Consider the following 17,491-nt stretch of genomic DNA (forward strand, 5'->3'; position numbering starts at 1 on the left):
CTTCCTACCCTTATCCTCTGTGTTCGTCGGGTAGGGGCAGCTTATGTTCTCCTACAGCCACGTGTCCGGAGTGCGAGTCCTGGAACGTGGTGCAGTGGGTGCGCTTCGGCACCAAGAAGAAGAATGCGTCCAAGAGGTCTCATAGGATGGAGAGCCTCTCCTCGCCGCTTACTTCTCCCGATGCCTCGTCGAATGGAGATTCTTTAGACAGCCATCTTCCCCTACCCAGAGTAGGGGACGAAGTAAGTCAGTTGTGGGGAAGTGCCCATTGCTCTTCCCCAGGAGTCGGAGTGGGTGCAGTATAGCACCAAGAAGAAGTAGGTGACGAAGGGTTCGCCTGAGAAGACTAGCGCCCCTTCCCCCCCTTGCTTCGCCGGGCGTCTCGTCTGAGGGAGCTTCCCTACCACCCTCCCCTACCCAGAGTAGGGGACAAGGTAAGTCCGTTGTGGGGAAGAGGGCCGCTGCCCTTCCCCAAGAGTCTGATCTTCAGGATAGTGGGGTTGTGGCGTCGTTCCAGACGAGTGAGGGGCTTGAGGGAGGGGCGGGAGTGTGTTGGGAGACGGAGTCCTGGTGCAAGCAGGCCACGTCTCCTCTGATGACCCCATGTGGGGGAAAAATGTCCCTAATTCTTCTCCAGCCTCTTTGGCGTGTTTTTCAGTCACTTCTGCAGACGAGGACGTCGCCGAGAAGGAGCCTCCCAAGTCTGAATTGCTGCGTTCCCCGGACCGGCAGTCCAGGGATTTCTCGCCGTGAAGGCCATCCTCCAGACGCAGATATGACCCTCGCAGGGAGAAATGCGAGAAGGCCTCTTCAGGCAGGCGTAAGGCCGCGAAGCTTCCGGTTCACCCCGCCAGCGGGGGGAACCGTGCTTCCTTACGGGCAGCCTGGCCGAATCAGCACAGCTGGTTCGGCCCTCGGACTTAAAGGAACGGTTCCCTCCGTCGGGTCAGCCCACGGGGATCTGTGTCCTCGTCCCCCTGAGAGAATACACAAACGGTAGTCCTCGCAGGCACGGCGATGCCAGTTCTGACCCCCGAACTTGGTGCGGAGGCTCCCACCGGGGAAGACCGGTACCACTGCAGGGGAGTGCCTGGTATTCCAGAACCGAAGCACCCGGTGGGAGTGCCCGGTGACCCGGCTCCTCGGGATCAGGCAGTAGGTTCTGCGGACGGTAGAGAAGGTTCGTTCGTTCCGACGGGGATGCCCGCCCTTCGACGTGAACCCGACAACCCCACAGCAGGCTCTGGCAGGCCGGCGTAAGTCCTCCAAAGGCCACCTAGCTCGGCACGAGCACAGTGGACCCAGGACGGAGGCCCCCGTTCCGACGTTGATGCCAGTCGACAGGCGTAAGTCCGCGAAGGGTCCGGCTCCATCCGCCCAGCGGAGAGAGTCGCCCCTTCGGTCTGGCAGTCGAGTCCTGACCTCCAAAGGCCACCTAGCTCGGCACGGGCGCAGTGGACCCAGGACAGAGGCCACCGTTCTGACAGGCTTAAGCACGCGAAGGTTCCGACTTCTCCCGCCCAGCGGAGAGAGTCGCCTCTTCGGACTGGCAGCCTTGTCCCGGCCTCCGGTCCTTCGATGGCCAGCCCTGAACGGAGGAACCAACCAGCCAGCACGGGGAAGCCCGTGGCTCCATGGATATCCGCAGGAGCTCCATCCTTCCAGCGGAGGTAGCCGCTGGATCGACCCGGCAGCATGGCTTCCATACCCGGTACCACGACTGCTCCATTCAGGATTCGTGGTCAACCGCTGGTAGGCCAGGGTACTCACACCCCACGGATTCCCCGGGAGGGGGTAGACCCATGATCCAAGCATTGGAGGTGGCCACTGACACACCCATGATGACTCCCTCCGCCCCGGCGGCTCCATCCGGGATGGAACCAGCCGTGCCATCGTCCTGGCCAGCCCCATCCAAGCATTGGAGGTGGCCGCGGACACACCCATGACGGCTACCTCCCTCCTGGCGGCTCCATCCGTGATAGAGCCAGCCGTGCCATCGTCCTGGTCAGCCCCATCCAAGCATTGGAGGTGGCCGCTGGCACTCCCATGACGGCTACCCCCGCCCTGGCGGCTCCATCCGTGATGGAGCCAGCCGTGCCATCGTCCCGGCCAGCCCCATCCAAGCATCGGAGGAGGCCGCTGACATGTCAGGGTACTTAAACCCCACAGATCTCCCCGGGAAGTGGTAGACCCATGACGGGTACCTCCGTCCCAGTGGCTTCATCCGTGATGGAGATAGCCGCTCCATCGTCCCGGCCAGTCCCATCCAAGCATTGGAGGTGGCCGCTGACGCACCCATGACGGATACCTCCGTTCCGGCGGCTCCATCCGTGATGGGGCCAGCCGTGCCATTGTCCCGGCCAGCCCCATCCAAGCATCAGAAGGGGCCTCTAACATGGTAGGGTGCTTAAACCCCACGGATTTCCCCGGGAGGGGGTAGGCCCATGACGGCTCCATCCGTGACGAAGGCAGAGTGGTTTTTCCCCGAGCGGGTCGAACGGGGCTATTGCCTCTCCAGTGCCTGGCTCGGTGGCCGCTGGAGAGGGAGCCCCGCACCTTTACCCAGTGCCTCTTCGGCTCCATCCGCCCGTCGGATGTAGAAGTTGGCACACTTAATCTTTCCCTTGCCTTGCCCCCCGTAGGGGAGCTTCGACTCCTCAGTTAACCTTCAGACCCTCCTTCTCAGACTCCAGGAGAGGGCGTTCAGGCCGCGGCTCTCGAAGGGGTTAGGAGAGGAGGCCCCCCCTACTCCTATTGGCGCCTCAGGTGGGGGGATGCCTCAAACGATATTGGCAAGCATGGCGGGACCACAGAGCGGATCCGGGGACCGTAGCAGTACTAAAGGAGGGGTACAAGCTTCCCTTCCTAGCGGACCTCCGCCTCGGATCCCAGATCAACAGGCGGAGTGGTTGGCATCCAGAGACCCCTGGAGAGTAGCAGTATTGCAGGAAGAAGGCTCGGCAATGCTGACGAAAGGGGCAGTAGAACCAGTCGAGAACCGAGTCCAGGGTTCTACAACAGCCTCTTCCTGGTGGAAATGGCGACAGGGTTCTGGAGACCTTTCAGCCCTCACAATTCGTGTACAACACCGGCTTCAAGATGGACACTCCGAAGTCGGTCCTAGCGACCTTGAAGGAGGAGGACGGCTGAGGTCCATAGGCCTCAAAGCCGTCTACTCCCAGGTCCCTGTTCATCCCTCCAACAGGAGGTTCCTAAGGGAAAATTGGAGTACCAAAACATGGCAGTTCAAAACCCTAGGCTTCAGACTATCGACAGTCCTCAGGGCTTCACGAAGGTCTTCTCAACAGTTTCAGGCTGGGCGTACGAACAGGACGTCCGCCAGATTCGGTACTTAGGTGACTGGTTGTTGCTTTCAGTCCCAGAGGAAGTACTGACGGAGCAAGACGAGAAGCTCCTGCAGTTCTACAACGTCTTGAGTATCATCATCAACCTGGAGAAGTCCCGGCTGATTTCCTCCACCAAGATGACCTACCTAGGGTTGGTTCTAGACTTCCGGATGGCGAGGGCCTTCCCCTCCGCGGAGAAACTGGACACCCTGAAACAGATACTCTGGCCCTTCCTGTCGGGCCAACCCAGGAGAGCCAAGGTCTAGTAAAGACTGAGAGGACTCCCCGCACTAGATAGTCCTGGTGTCCCCAGAGACGAAGGAGGTCCTCTGGTGGTAGCATTCGGAACGAACACCCTCAAGGGAATGCCCTTTTCTGCCGACCCTCCGGAGATGCTCCTGTTCACTGGCGTATCCAAGGAGAGATGGGGTGCTCAACTTCTCGACAAAATGGCAAAAGGTAAATGGGAAGTCGAGGAGACGAACCTGCACATATACGTGCTGGAGATGAGGATCGTCCATCTACCCCAGGGAAGCTCCGGGTATCCGGGATGCGACAATGCCACGGTGGTGGCCTACGTGAAAGAGCAAGGAGGACTAAAGTCGAAGGAACGGTGCAATCTCACGATGGAGTTCCTAGGATGGGCTGAGGTGGAACAAATTAAATTTTCAGTCAGGTTCTCTCCGGGGAAGAGGAACGTCCTGGCCGGCGGCCTCAACTGGAAGGGTCGAGTGGTAGGGCCGAGTGGTCCCTACACCCAGAAGTGGTCAAAACCCTCTCCCTGAAGTGGGGCTCGCCGGTGTTCGACCTCTTTGCCGCGAGTCTAAACGCACAGCTCCCCGTGTTCTGTTTTCCTGTGCCAGATCCAGCGGCAGCGTTCGAGGATGCCTCCCAATGAGACGGACGGCCAGCCTGTGGGTGACTTTGGTAGCGCCCTGGTGGCCAGAGAGGGAGTGGTTCGCGGATCTAAAGGAACTGGCATGCCTTACACCTTGGACACTTCCAGACAGACCAGACCTTCTCCGGCAGCCTCACTTCCAGAGGTTCCATGAAAACCCTTGTTCCTTCCTTCACGTGTGGAGGTTTTCGAGCGTCTCCTGAAAAAGGAAGGATTTCCGTCGAGGCCAGCATCAAGGATGGCAGGGTACCTGAGGCGTTCGTCAGTCGAGGTGTACCTGGCGTAGTGGGCTACCGTTTCTAAGGGGTGCTCCTCGAAGAACATCAGGCCATTAGGGGCCTCCATTCACGAGATAGTAGACTTCCTGGTCTATCTCAGGGACGAAGTGAGCATGTCCATCCCAAGTCTTCCTCCTGAAGGACATAGGCCTGGGTGCCTCCAGGTAGATCTCGACGCTCTTCAAGAGCTTCGAGCAGTCGTTTTTCCCCCAAGCCGTTAGAGTGCCCCAGGGTGATGTGGCTAGGGTACTTGAAGTTGATTTTGGAACCTCCCTTCGACCCTCTAAAAGACATTCTAGACAAGGAGCTCACCCTCAAGGCAGTCTTTCGTTTAGCTCTGGCATCAGCAAGAGTAGGTGAGATTCCTGGCCTGTCGTACGAGATCTCACACTCGAAGGGCTGGCGAGATTCTACTTTCAGATTCTTACCCTCCTTCGCAGCCAAGACTCAGAATCCAGTTGTTTGGGACCCCAAAATGGAATTGTTCCCAGTGCCAGCTATCCCTCGCTCGGACAACCCGAGGGACTTGCAGTATGGCAGTATTTAGAAAGGACAGCTAGACTTCATCCCGAGATCAAGAGTCTGTTCATTTTCCTCGGGACTGTGAAGGAGCCAGTCTCCAAGAACACTTTCTTCTTCTGGATAAGGCAAGTGATCGTCAGGCCCTACAGTAGTGCAAGGGTCCCCCTCTCCAAGAAAGCCCAGACCCCACAGCATTAGGAGTCTAAATGCTTCTTTGGCATTTGAGTAGAACATGGCAGCGGGAAGGACTACTCGAGAAAGTCCCTGGGCGGGTTCTCGCGCGGTCCCGTCATTTCCGCGCTCCAAATGGTTTAAGGGCGTAGCCCCAGTGGTAACTGCGGGTAGCGAGTCCAAGAGACACAGGTTCCTTCCTGAGCCCTTGTTCTTCCTTCCCCTATTTCCTTACCGGAAATGGCTCGGGTAGCCCCCTGAAACTGCCATGGGATACACTATCATTGGAAGGACATGTCTCCTAGGATTCTTGCAGAAGTGAGTTACATAGACACTAAGATGGTTTTTTGCGAAGTTTTCCCTTGTTCTCGTGTTTTCTTTGAGGTCAGCAGAACCTAATCTACCTAGGTTCCTCTTCTATTCTCGTCATGGTCTCTAGGTCCTGAAGGACACTCCCACCTCCTAAGGTATAAGTCTCCTAAGAAAGTAGTTTGAGGTAAGTATTCTGTGTTGGAACAAATCACAAATTTTAAGTAATTTTTTATTTTTCCTAACAATACTTACCTCGAACTACTTTCGGGTAATGGCCCTCCCATCCTACCCCGAGTGCCTTGCTGGACTTCATAGATACCTAAGCTATCAAGAACTTACTGGAGATCGAGACCTGAGCAAGCATGCTCTCTGACCTGGGGGATAGCCTCAGGGCAGGTTCCACTCCACCTGAGGTTACCCCTCATAGAAAACGGGACTAGGGGTAAACTACACAAAACTCTGGTCGGTTGGGAGGAGATCCCAGATACTCCTAAGAAAGTAGTTCGAGGTAAGTATTGTTAGGAAAAATACAAATTACTTAAAATTTGTGATATTTCATATATAAACTATAAAAAATTAAAAAAAAAAACCAAGGGGAAGAGAAGTAAGATAGTGTGCCCGAGTGTACCCTCAAGCAAGAGAACTCTACTCCAAGACAGTGAAAGACCATGGTACAGAGTCTATGGCACTACTCAAGACTAGAGAACAATGGTTTGATTTTGGAATGCCCTTCTGCTAAAAGAGCTGCTTGCCATAGCTTAAAGAGTTTCTTCCACACTTACCAAGAGGAAAATAGCAGCTGAATAACTACATTGCAGTAGTTAACCCCTTGAGCGAGGAAAAATTGTTTGAAATAGGGAGAAAAACTAATGCTCTGATTCTTATAAATAATAATAACCTTCAAGAGCATCACGTCCAATATATATCTCAAGGCAAATCAGCATCCCTGTGTGACATATACATAGTAAAGGACTCCACTACTACTACTACTACTACTACTACTACAACAATAGTGCTCTGTCCTAAGGCAGGTCCTTCCGTGGATTAGCCGCCCTCCATAATTCTCTACTCATGGCCTCCTCTTTTAGCCCCTGGTACCGGCTCCCTCCCTTCAGGTCATCCAGCGTTTACTTCCTTTACCTTCGTCTGGGTCTACGTCCTCCAAATTGGCTTTTTGTGATGTCCTTCAGTAACCCGTCTCCTCTTAAAATGTGTCCTGTCCAGTTGTTCTGCCTTCTCTTTATTATTATAATTAAGGTTCTCTCTTCTCCAACTATTCTTGGTACTTCTTCATTACCTCCGCTAACTAAGTTGGAAGGAGGTTATGTTTTACCCACTGTTTGTACGTGTGTGTGTGTTTGTGAATAGCTTCCTGACCACAATTTTAAGCCTAGAGTAATGAAACTTGCAGAAATTAACTGTAATGTTGAAAGCTGGAAATGATTAAATTTCGGAAGGTCAAGGTCACGGTCAAGCAAAATGTCAAATTCACGAAATCATCCACAAGATTGGACATTGTTGTCACCGAGACTTCAAACTTGGTTCATATTTGTGTGTATGAAAATCCCACGCCAATTAATACATGTTAAGATCAAAAGCTAAGGTCAAGGTCGAGAAATGAAGCTGCCGTGGCAGAGGTCTGCGCTCTGAGTTCCCCTTTAGTTTGTCTTGTGGTCCCTCCAACGTATTTTCAGCATCCTCCTCCATATCCATATTTCAAATGCTTCCTGATGTTTTTTGTCTGTCGCTTTTATAGTCGCACATTTCAGAACACAATTTCAAGACTATTTATAAAGTCTTTAAAGACCACTCATGAATGGCAGAAGCAAGGGGCAGTGACATTGCCCTAGCAAGCAGGACAATGCCCTAGAGACTGACCATATATACATTTGATCAGCACCCAACCCCTCTCCACCCAAGCTAAGACCAGGGAGGGCCAGGCAATGGGTGCTGATGACTCAGCAGACAGACCTATTGGCTCCCCCCAAATCCCCCATCCTTAGCTCACAAGGATGGTGAAGTTACAGAGACCAAAGGAACTAACGGGTTTTAGCGGACTCGAACCCCAGTCCAGGGATCACCAGGCAAGGACGTTACCAAATTGTTTAATTTGTACGATTCTTGCCATATACTGTACTATCGGGGTGAATTATCAAGAAGTAATGTTTTAAATATAAGGTTCCCTCTAACAAGACAAACTACATTATGCTAAGGGAGATTAGTGGAGCTTATCTTGAAATTTAAAATTGTTCCGTAACCGAAATACAAACCACGCTATTTACATTGGGTTTACCTTTTAGCGCAGCTAAAATGACGAGTCAATAGTTTTAACGAGGGTTAATTACCCCCGCGCGCTAGTTAGCGGGGGGTGGGGGAAGGGTAGCTTGCTACCCCTCCCCCTCCACACACCGGTGACTTGCTTCACTTCACTTTTGGCTCGGCGGTGATCAGACGTGTCTGCTCATCGTCCTCGTGACAGCCTTTAATTTTCTGCTTTCTCTTTACAGCGTGTGTGTTGGTTGGAAGTTGACCTTCATTATTATTACTTTACAATGCGTACATGCCCTGGAGTTGCCGGTCGTCCTTGTGGGACTTTCATGTCGGACGTAACTACGGACCCGCACACCCTTTGCCCTCAATGTCGGGGCCGGCGGTGTGACCAGGAGAACATGTGCCGTGAGTGCAGGGAGTGGTCTGCCTCCCAGTGGGAGAGGTTTGGCCGTCGGCGTAAGAAGAAGTCCAGGAGAGACCGTTCTCCTTCGGGGTTAGCCTTGAAGGAGGAAGGTTCTCGGGACTCTTCTTCCGCCGCCCAAACCTCCTCCGAAGCTCCCCCTCGTCCGCCTCCTAAGGAGAGTCGGCCGAGTGGTAGCGCAGGCCCTAGTTCTGTTTCCCGACCTTGGGTGGGGGAGAGGGCGTCGCCTCCCATAGCGAGGCGGTTCCCCCTCCTCCTCCGGGGGAGGTTATTGATAATGCCTTAACCAATGATGATCTTTTGCAGATTTGGTCATCCCTGGGGCTTAAGGGCTTGCCCTCCAGGGTCGCCTTTATTGACCTTGTCTCGTTGGGGGCCGCTGTTAAGCAGTCGCCGGCGGTAGCAGAGGTAGACCCTCTGTCTATTGTCGACGTCATGGTGGCAGAGGCCTCCGACGTGGCTGGGCAATCCTCCGCAGGTGCTGTTGCGGAAGATGGTGCTAAAGGCTCTCCTCCCCCTTCCGTACATCCTTCGAAGGGGGAAGTGAGTCCTTCGGTCTCTGCTGCTGCTCAGCTTCCTTCTGAGGGAAGTGCTTTGACGGAGACTCCCCTTCGGAGGACCGATGGTCCCGACGATCTTCCCCGAGGCCGCCTCCTCCGTAAGGCTCACCGTCCGCTACGCCGCAAGGGCCTTCCTTCCCCTTACAGGGGGGTTAAGAGGCGCTTTTTTGGGTCTTCATCCTCCGAGGGGGGCCTCCCCTCGTCAGCCTCAACCTACAGCTCCGTCTTACTTGGACCTCTCTGCAGACCGTTCGCCAACTCCTGCCAGATCTTCGCTTTCTGGAGAACTCGTCACCCGACGGGCAACGGTCCCTTCGGGGCTAAGGGATCCTTCCCTTCCACGAGCAGTGCTAGCGCACAGGCGCTCTCCTGCTCGTCAGCGCTCTCCTGATCGTCAGCGCTCTCCTGATTGTCAGCGCTCTCCTGCTCACCGACGCTCACCTGCTCGTTGGCGCTCTCCTGATGTTCGCCCTCCTCGCCAGCGCTCTCCTGCTCGTCAGCTCTCTTCTGAGCGTCAGCGCTCATTTGAGGACCATCGCCCTGCGGTCTCTGACCATCCTACAGTTCCTGCTGAGCTTCCTGCTCACCATCTGTCTGATCCTGTGGCTACGAAACGTCGTTCTGCACGTGTGTCAAAAGCACATGTTCGGCAACGCGCCAGCGATCTTCCAGTTCCTGCTTGTGAAAGCGCCGCGCCACCTGTCCTTTCACAGGACACGCGCCGACCTTCTGCTCGCCAGCGATCTCCTGCTCGCCAGCGATCACCTACGCGCCAGCGATCACCTACGCGCCAGCGATCACCTGCTCGCCAGCGCGCACAGGCAGTTTTAGTATCGCCTATTTACCAGCGTTCTCCCACGCATCAACGATCGCCTACGCGCCAGCGTTCACCTGCTCGCCAGCGTTCACCTACTCGTCAGCGCGCACAGGCGATTTTAGTATCGCCTATTCAACAGCGTTCTACGCGTCAGCGATCTCCAGACCGCCCGCGTGTGTTACAGCCAGCGCGCCAACGTTCTCCAACGCCTCTGAAGGAACATGGTTCGCCAGCTACTAGCTCGCCATCGCTCGCCAACGCGTCGCCATCGACAACCTGCGCGTCAGCGCTAACCAGCTCATCATCGATCGCCTGTGGATCTACATCGCCAGCGGTCTTCCTCACCCACGCGGCAGCGCGTTTCCTCGCCATCGCGCCAACGCTTGCGTTCGCCGCCTCGGAGACGCGTTCATTCACCTGCCCACCCTCGCGCCCACCCACCTGCGCGACCGCTCGCCTGCGCTACCGCTCGCCTGCGCGCCCGCACGATCGTTCGCCTGCGCGCCCGCGCTACCGCTCGCCTGTGCGCCCGCGCGATCATTCGCCGGCGCGCCCGCGCGACCACTCGCCTGCGCCCCCGCGCGATCATCCACCTGCGCACCTGCGCGCCCGCGCGATCGCTCGCCCGCCCTCCCGCGTGACCATTCGCCCTCGCGCGACCATCGTTCACGGCGAATTCCGCAGCCGGTGGTAGCAGCAGGAACGCGTGTTCCTAGACGACGCTCGGGATCGCCTTCACCCAAACACAGGTTGGTAGTGCAGGACGAGGAGAGGTTAGTTCATCATTCTTCCCCACCTTCTTTTCAGGCAGGCACCGTGGTGTCCACTCCAAAGGATCGCCCGATCCCTTTCCCTTTAGCGAGGATTTCGGACTCTGTGTCCTTGGAGCAACAGACTTGGTTTGGTCCTCTGGCACGGGCGTTAGTGAGGGTTATGAAACCAGCACTCGCCGGCCAGGGTAACAAACCAACGGCTGTCTCTCCTACGCTGAAGAGAAAGACAGGAGTGGACTTCGTGGTGACTTCCCCCAGGGCGAAGAGTTTTCCCAAGAGGTCGGTCGCGAAGGTCCCTTCTCCTGCACGAGTGCTTTCTCCTTCTCCCGTGGACGAGGCCTTTCCATCCTCAGGTGAGTCCAGTGGGGCGGTAGTCTTCCCCTCGGCACCAGGGGGGGAGACTTCGCTTCATGCAGGAGAATCGTCTCGTGAGGAAGGGGCCCCTCGAACCTCGTTGTTGGGATCCTGTATCCCTCCCAGGAGAGAATCCAAGGACTCCAAGATCGTCCCTAAATCCTCTGCAAGGATTCGTCAGGAACCCAAGACTTCCCGGGGGAATGTCCACGTGTCACCCCAGGAAGAGATCCCTGGGGCAGGAGACTTAGCTGCCAGCCCGCAGGGAGGAGAACAGCAAGAATCCGAACATGCCTTCTGGCAGGTCCTAAGCCTGATAAGGCAACTTAACGGGCTTATGGATCCAGTCATCGCCCCCCGTGAAGGCAAAGAAATGATCTTGGATGAAATGTTTGACGTTCGGAAGGCCCCTAAGACCAGTGCGGCTCTGCACTGGTCTCGGGGTCTGAAGTGTGCCAGAGCTAGGGCCAACGCTCAGCTCGCACTTCTTGCCTCCTCCAGTCGTTCCACTGCCGGGAACAAGCTCATCCCTCCTCCTCGTCTTCAGCAGAGGAGGTATTTCGAGATCCTGGGTGAGCACAACCTCGCTCTTCCTCTCCATCACTCTGTGGAGGAGCTGGCGAAGGGAGTTCCCCTTGAGAAGCTCTCTGCCCGGCAGGTGTCGTTCTCGGCGGCAGAAATCCTTAGCCACGAGAAGGTCGCTAAGTGTGCCATGCAGGCCACTTCGGGGCTGGACTTTTGGCTAAGATCTCTGGGCATCCTATTGCGATCGGAGGACTTGTCCAAGGAGACCAATAGGAAGGCCCTGGAGACCTTCTTGCTCTCGGGCACCCGCTCCATCGAGTTTTGGCGCACCAGGTTACCACCCTGTGGGCCAACTCGGTGTTGAAGCGTCGCGATGCTGTGTCCTAGAGATTCCATCCGAAGGTCCCCGCCGTGGATGTGTGTAGGCTCCGACATGCTTCCCTTCTGGGGGAGAACCTGTTTGAGCCTCAAGACATGGAGCGAACGGCTGAGAGGTGGAGGAAATCCAGCACGGACTCCCTCCTCCATAGGGCCTTTACAACTCGGCCCTATAAGCCTCCAGCCCCGCCACAACAGCAGCAACAGCCTCGTAAGGCTCCGAAGCAGGCACCGGCAGTTAAGAAGGTGGTGTCTAAGCCCCAGCCCTTTCCAGCCAAGGTCAAGAGGGGCGGTAAGTCCTCCAGGGGAGGCAAGACTCCTAGGGGTAGCGGCCGCGGCCGCAAGCCCTAGGGGTGGCAGTCCCCCTGCGTGTCCACCTGTGGGGGGATGCCTTCAGCGTTGCGTCCACAGGTGGCAGCAACACGGGGCCGATGCTTGGACGGTCTCAGTGATCGGCCAAGACTATCGCGTCCCGTTCACAACATCTCAACCTCCCCTGACAGTGAATCTAGTGTCGTTGAGCTCCTATGCCACGGGATCGGCAAAGGGGCTGGCCCTTCAGGCCGAAGTCGAGACCATGCTCGAGAAGGGTGCTCTCCAGGAGGTCGTGGACGGCTCCCCAGGCTTCTTCAGTCGACTCTTTCTTGTAGAGAAGGCTACTGGAGGCTGGAGACCCGTCATCGATCTCTCAGCTCTGAACAGGTTTGTCAAGCAAACCCGGTTCAGCATGGAGACAGCAGACACAGTCAGACTTCATGTGCACACTGGATCTAAAGGACGCGTACTTCCAGATCCCAATCCATCCGTCTTCCAGGAAGTACCTGAGATTTTGCCTAGACAACAAGATCTACCAGTTCAAGGTGCTGTGTTTCGGTCTCTCCACAGCTCCTCAGGTGTTCACCAGAGTGTTCACCCTGATTTCATCTTGGGCGCACAGGAACGGCATTCGTCTCCTTCGTTATCTGGACGATTGGCTGATCCTAGCAGACTCGGAGTCGACCCTTCTTCGGCACCGAGACAGGCTTCTGGATCTTTGCCAGGATCTGGGGATCGTGGTAAACCTCGAGAAGTCCTCTCTGCAGCCGTCCCAACGACTGGTTTATCTAGGTATGCTAATAGACACCAATCTCCACAAAGCCTTTCCATCAGACGACCGGATAGCAAGACTGAGGAGGGTGGCGGAACCCTTCCTCAGGCGAGAAGAGCTCCCCGCCTAGTCGTGGTTGCGTCTCTTAAGTCACCTATCCTCCCTGGCCCATCTGGTTCCAAACAGCCACCTCAGGATGAGATCCCTTCAATGGCGGCTCAAGTCCCGGTGGAATCAAGGATCCGATTCCCCGGACATTCTGATCCCAATGGGGTCTCTGGAACAGACGGACTTGCGGTGGTGGCTGGTCGACGAGAACCTGCGGAAGGGAGTGAGTCTTCTCGTCCTCCCCCCGGAATTGACTCTGTTTTCGGACGCGTCAAAAGAAGGGTTGGGGGCGCACGTTCTGAACCAGAGGGCCTCAGGCCTTTGGTCAGAATCAGAAAAGTGCCTACACATCAACCTGCTAGAATTGAAGGCCGTCTTTCTGGCTCTTCAGCAGTTCCAACGGTCCCTGGCGGGTCACTCCGTGGTGGTGATGAGCGACAACACCACGGTAGTGGCTTATATCAACAAGCAGGGAGGCACTTTTTCGCAACAGCTATCCCATCTTGCAGTAGAGACTCTGAGGTGTACCGAAACCCACTCGATAACACTATCAGCTCGCTTCATTCCTGGCAAGAGGAATGTGCTCGCCGACAGTCTGAGCAGGGCTTCGCAGATAGTGAGTACCGAGTGGTCTTTGGATCCTCAGATAGCCAACAAAGTCCTGACTTTGTGGGGTTCCCCGACTGTGGACTTGTTCGCGACAGCCTTGAACTTCAAGCTGCCCCTGTACTGCTCCCCAGTCCCGGACCCCAAGGCACTCTGGCAAGATGCTTTCCAGCAACGGTGGGACAACATCGACGTGTACGCCTTCCCACCGTTCTGTCTGATGAGAAGGGTGCTCAACAGGACCAGACTATCGGTCAACTGTTCGATGACTCTGGTAGCTCAGCTATGGCATCACGCGGAATGGTTTCCGGACCTTCTGCAGCTCCTGACGGAACTCCAGAGGGAACTTCCTCCACGACACGAGCTTCTCAGACAACCCCACTCCGGCGTCCCTCACAGGGCCGTAGCCTCGCATCGGCTTCACGCCTGGAGACTATCCAGCGTCTCCTCGCGGAGAGAGGCTTTTCGCAACAGGTTGCGGAGAGAATGTCTCGGCACCTGCGAAGGTCCTCTGAGGGAATCTACCAAGCAAAGTGGAGAGTCTTTTGTGGTTGGTGTCGTGGAAGGGGTATCTCTCCACTCGATGCCACTATCCCAGCAATAGCGGACTTCCTCGTGTATCTGCGGGAAGAAATGCGCCTTTCTGTCTCGGCAGTGAAAGGCTATCACTCAGCCTTAAGCTTGGCCTTCAGATTGAAGGGCGTGGATATTTCTTCATCGCTAGAACTCTCTTTACTCATATGTAGCTATGAGCTTACCTGCCCCCAGTCGGAAGTGAGACCCCCTCCTTGGAACGTGGTTCGAGTCCTCAGGTCTCTTAAGAGACCTCCCTTCGAGCCATTACGCCAGGCCTCCGATCGCCACCTGTCTTGGAAGACGGCTTTCCTACTCGCCTTGGCTTCGGCCAAGCGGGTTAGTGAACTTCATGGTCTCTCGTACGACATCGCCCATTCAAGGGGATGGGGGGAGGTAACGTTCAGGTTCGTCCCTGAGTTTGTTGCCAAGACTCAGAATCCTGGAGTGCCGGATCCTCGGTTCGACTCTTTCAGGATCGCGAGTCTCCGTTCTGTAACAAGCGACCCAGACTAGCTGCTACTATGTCCAGTGAGGTGTCTGAGGCACTACTTGAAGAGAACGGCTGCAGTCCGTCCTCAAGTGCGAGCTTTGTTTTTGAGCACAGGCAGGACTAAGAGGAGGGTCACCAGGAACACCATCTCAGCTTGGATTCGAAGGGTTATCCACCATGCCCTGAAACCTGACCCTCCTCCGTCACGTCGCCCTCGGGCCCACGATGTCAGGGGTATTGCTACATCCCTGGCCTTCAAGAGAAACTTCTCTGTGACGCAGGTACTTCAAGCTGGGGTCTGGAAGCGTCAAACGACCTTCACAGCCCACTACCTGCAAGACGTGACCCACAGGAGCCTCGATACGTTTTCTATCGGCCCTGTGGTGGTTGCACAACAGCTGGTCTAACCTCACGCTCCTTTTTGGACAAGTAACAGTAGGTTGAGGGCGTTGTTACCCGGTCTTAGTCTGCGTGAATGAAAGAGTATGTCTGACCCTTACTTCTTTTTTCATTCTCCCCTCTCTTGGGGAAGCAGCATCCTGGTCCTCGCATAGCTGACCTCGACCTCTGCAGGTAACCCATGCTTCTTTGTGCTCCTAGTATTAAGCTTAATACTGTTGCGTCTCCCATACCCTGACGAGGTGGTATTGGGAACGTCCTATCCTAGAATTCCTATCTGAAGGTCTCAAGGTCAACTTCATAGGACGAGTCACACTCTCCTCCTCACACTGCTTATGTAGGCCACTCGTTCCTAGCGATGCTAGGAACTTGTGAGGTACAGGGGCTTCCTCTCTCTAGTGCTGCTCACTGAGGGATCGAGCCCCCGGGCAAGCCGAAGTCAGTAAGGCTGGGGACTTTCCACCCTTCCTAAGGGGTAAGTCACCCAATGTAAATAGCGTGGTTTGTATTTCGGTTACGGAACAAATTACAAATTCGAAGATAATTTGTATTTTTCCTAACCATACAATCCTTAGCTATTTACACATATGTGCCCGCCATCCCTGACCCCCAAGTCAAGTCCTACCTCTAAGTGAAGTGAAGCAAGTCACCGGTGTGTGGAGGGGGGAGGGGTAGCAAGCTACCCTTCCCCCACCCCCCGCTAACTAGCGCGGGGGTAATTAACCCTCGTTAAAACTATTGGCTCGTAATTTCAGCTGCGCTAGAAGGTAAACCCAATGTAAATAGCTAAGGTTTGTATGGTTAGGAAAAATACAAATTATCTTCGAATTTGTCATATTTCAGACTTGTAGACAATAGTTTTCTGTTGATTATGAAATATCGTCTCTTTTCATTGCCTATGTATGACAGGTTTAGTTTAACATTCTAATAGCCAGGCCTTCTACATCATGAGGCTCAATACTACTCAGTACTCAAGAAGTTTTATTCCAGCTGTGACCAAGTTGTGGAATGATCTTCCTAATCGGGTAGTTCAATCAGTAGACCTTCAAAAGTTCAAAGTTGCAGCAAATGTTTTTATGTTGACCAGGCTGACACGAGTCTTTTTATAGTTTATATATGACTTATCTGTTTTGACGTTGTTACTGTTTTTAGAATGATTTATTGTCAATTTGTTCTCATCATTTATTTATTTCCTTATTTCCTTTCCTCACTGGGTTATTTTTCCCTATTGGAGTCCTTGGGCTTATAGCATCTTGCTTTTCCAACTAGGGTTGTAGCTTGGATAGTAATAATAATAATACTTATCTTAGAATATTTTCTGTTTTGCATTCATTACTACCTGTATATAGTTTATTTGTTATTTCCTTTCCTCACTGGGCTATTTTCCCTTTTGGAGCCCTTGGGCTTATAGAATTCAGCTTTTCCAACTAGAATTGTAGTTTAGCTGGTAATAATGATAATAATGCAATGGAAATTCATTCATATGATCTATTCGGGTAAAACTCTAGATGTATCCTTAGGATATTTGATTGCTGTTTTTGTTCATTTTTTTTTTTATTCTTGTAAAACACCTACAAAGAACAATTTTGTTCTTCTTCCTATTAATACTTTTAAGAATTTCTATAAGTTGAATTATAATATTAGCCCTTTTACCCCCAAAGGACGTACTGGTACATTTCACAAAACTCATCCCTTTACCCCCATGGACGTACCGGTACGTCCTTGCAAAAAACTGCCATTTAATTTTTTTTTTTTTGCATATTTTTGATAATTATTTGAGAAACTTCAGGCATTTTCCAAGAGAATGAGACCAACCTGACCTCTCTATGACGAAAATTAAGGCTGTTAGAGCAATTTGAAAAAAATATACTGCAAAATGTGCTTTGAAAAAAATAACCCCCGGGGGTTAAGGGTTGGAAATTTCCAAATAGCCTGGGGGTAAAAGGGTTAGTAAAATGACCTTTTCAATATTAAACTTACCCGATAATCATGTAGCTGTCAACTCCGTTGCCCGACAGAATTCTATGGAGGGATACGCCAGCTATCACAATACTAGAAGGGGGTGTACTTACCAGCGCCACCTGTGGCCAGGTACTCAATCATTTGTTGTTGACACCTCCTCAATTATTCCTCTGTCGTGCTTCCGGCTAGACGTTCTGGGATACGCTTATGGTCTTCGAGTTTATTCACGGATATTTGGTGAAGTATTCTCTCAGATTAACGGCTGTCGCTTTACTGGAATCCTTCTTATATTAGCTAGATAGCTTTTATATAATACTGATATAACGGTTAACGAATTTTGCTTGTTTTTGGATCACCCTTTGGCTAACTCTTTGAAACAAGATGTCTGACGTTTCGCAAGCCCCCTCCCATAGACGATGTAGGTCTTGCAATAGGCGTATTCCGAAGGCCTCGGTAGATCCTCACACCGCTTGTTCTGACTGTAGGGACAGGCCCTGTCTATTAGAAAATCGATGTGAGGAATGCGCCGGACTTTCGGAATTGGAATTTGTCCGTCTTTTAAAATATTCATCTAAGTTAGAGAGAGGTAGAGTTAGGAGAAGTTCTTCTCACTCTTCTATGTTTTCCTCACCTCAT

The 17,491-nt window shown here is 53.5% G+C and overlaps 1 protein-coding gene across 2 annotated transcripts in view; it reads left to right on the plus strand.

Moving 5' to 3' along the window:
• Positions 1-17,491, plus strand: part of LOC137627077 (uncharacterized) — a 117,520-nt gene that overhangs the window by 86,005 nt on the left and 14,024 nt on the right. The window lies entirely within an intron of this gene.

This window comes from Palaemon carinicauda, chromosome 34, assembly GCF_036898095.1.
Source record: "Palaemon carinicauda isolate YSFRI2023 chromosome 34, ASM3689809v2, whole genome shotgun sequence".
Taxonomy (NCBI): Eukaryota; Metazoa; Arthropoda; class Malacostraca; order Decapoda; family Palaemonidae; genus Palaemon; species Palaemon carinicauda.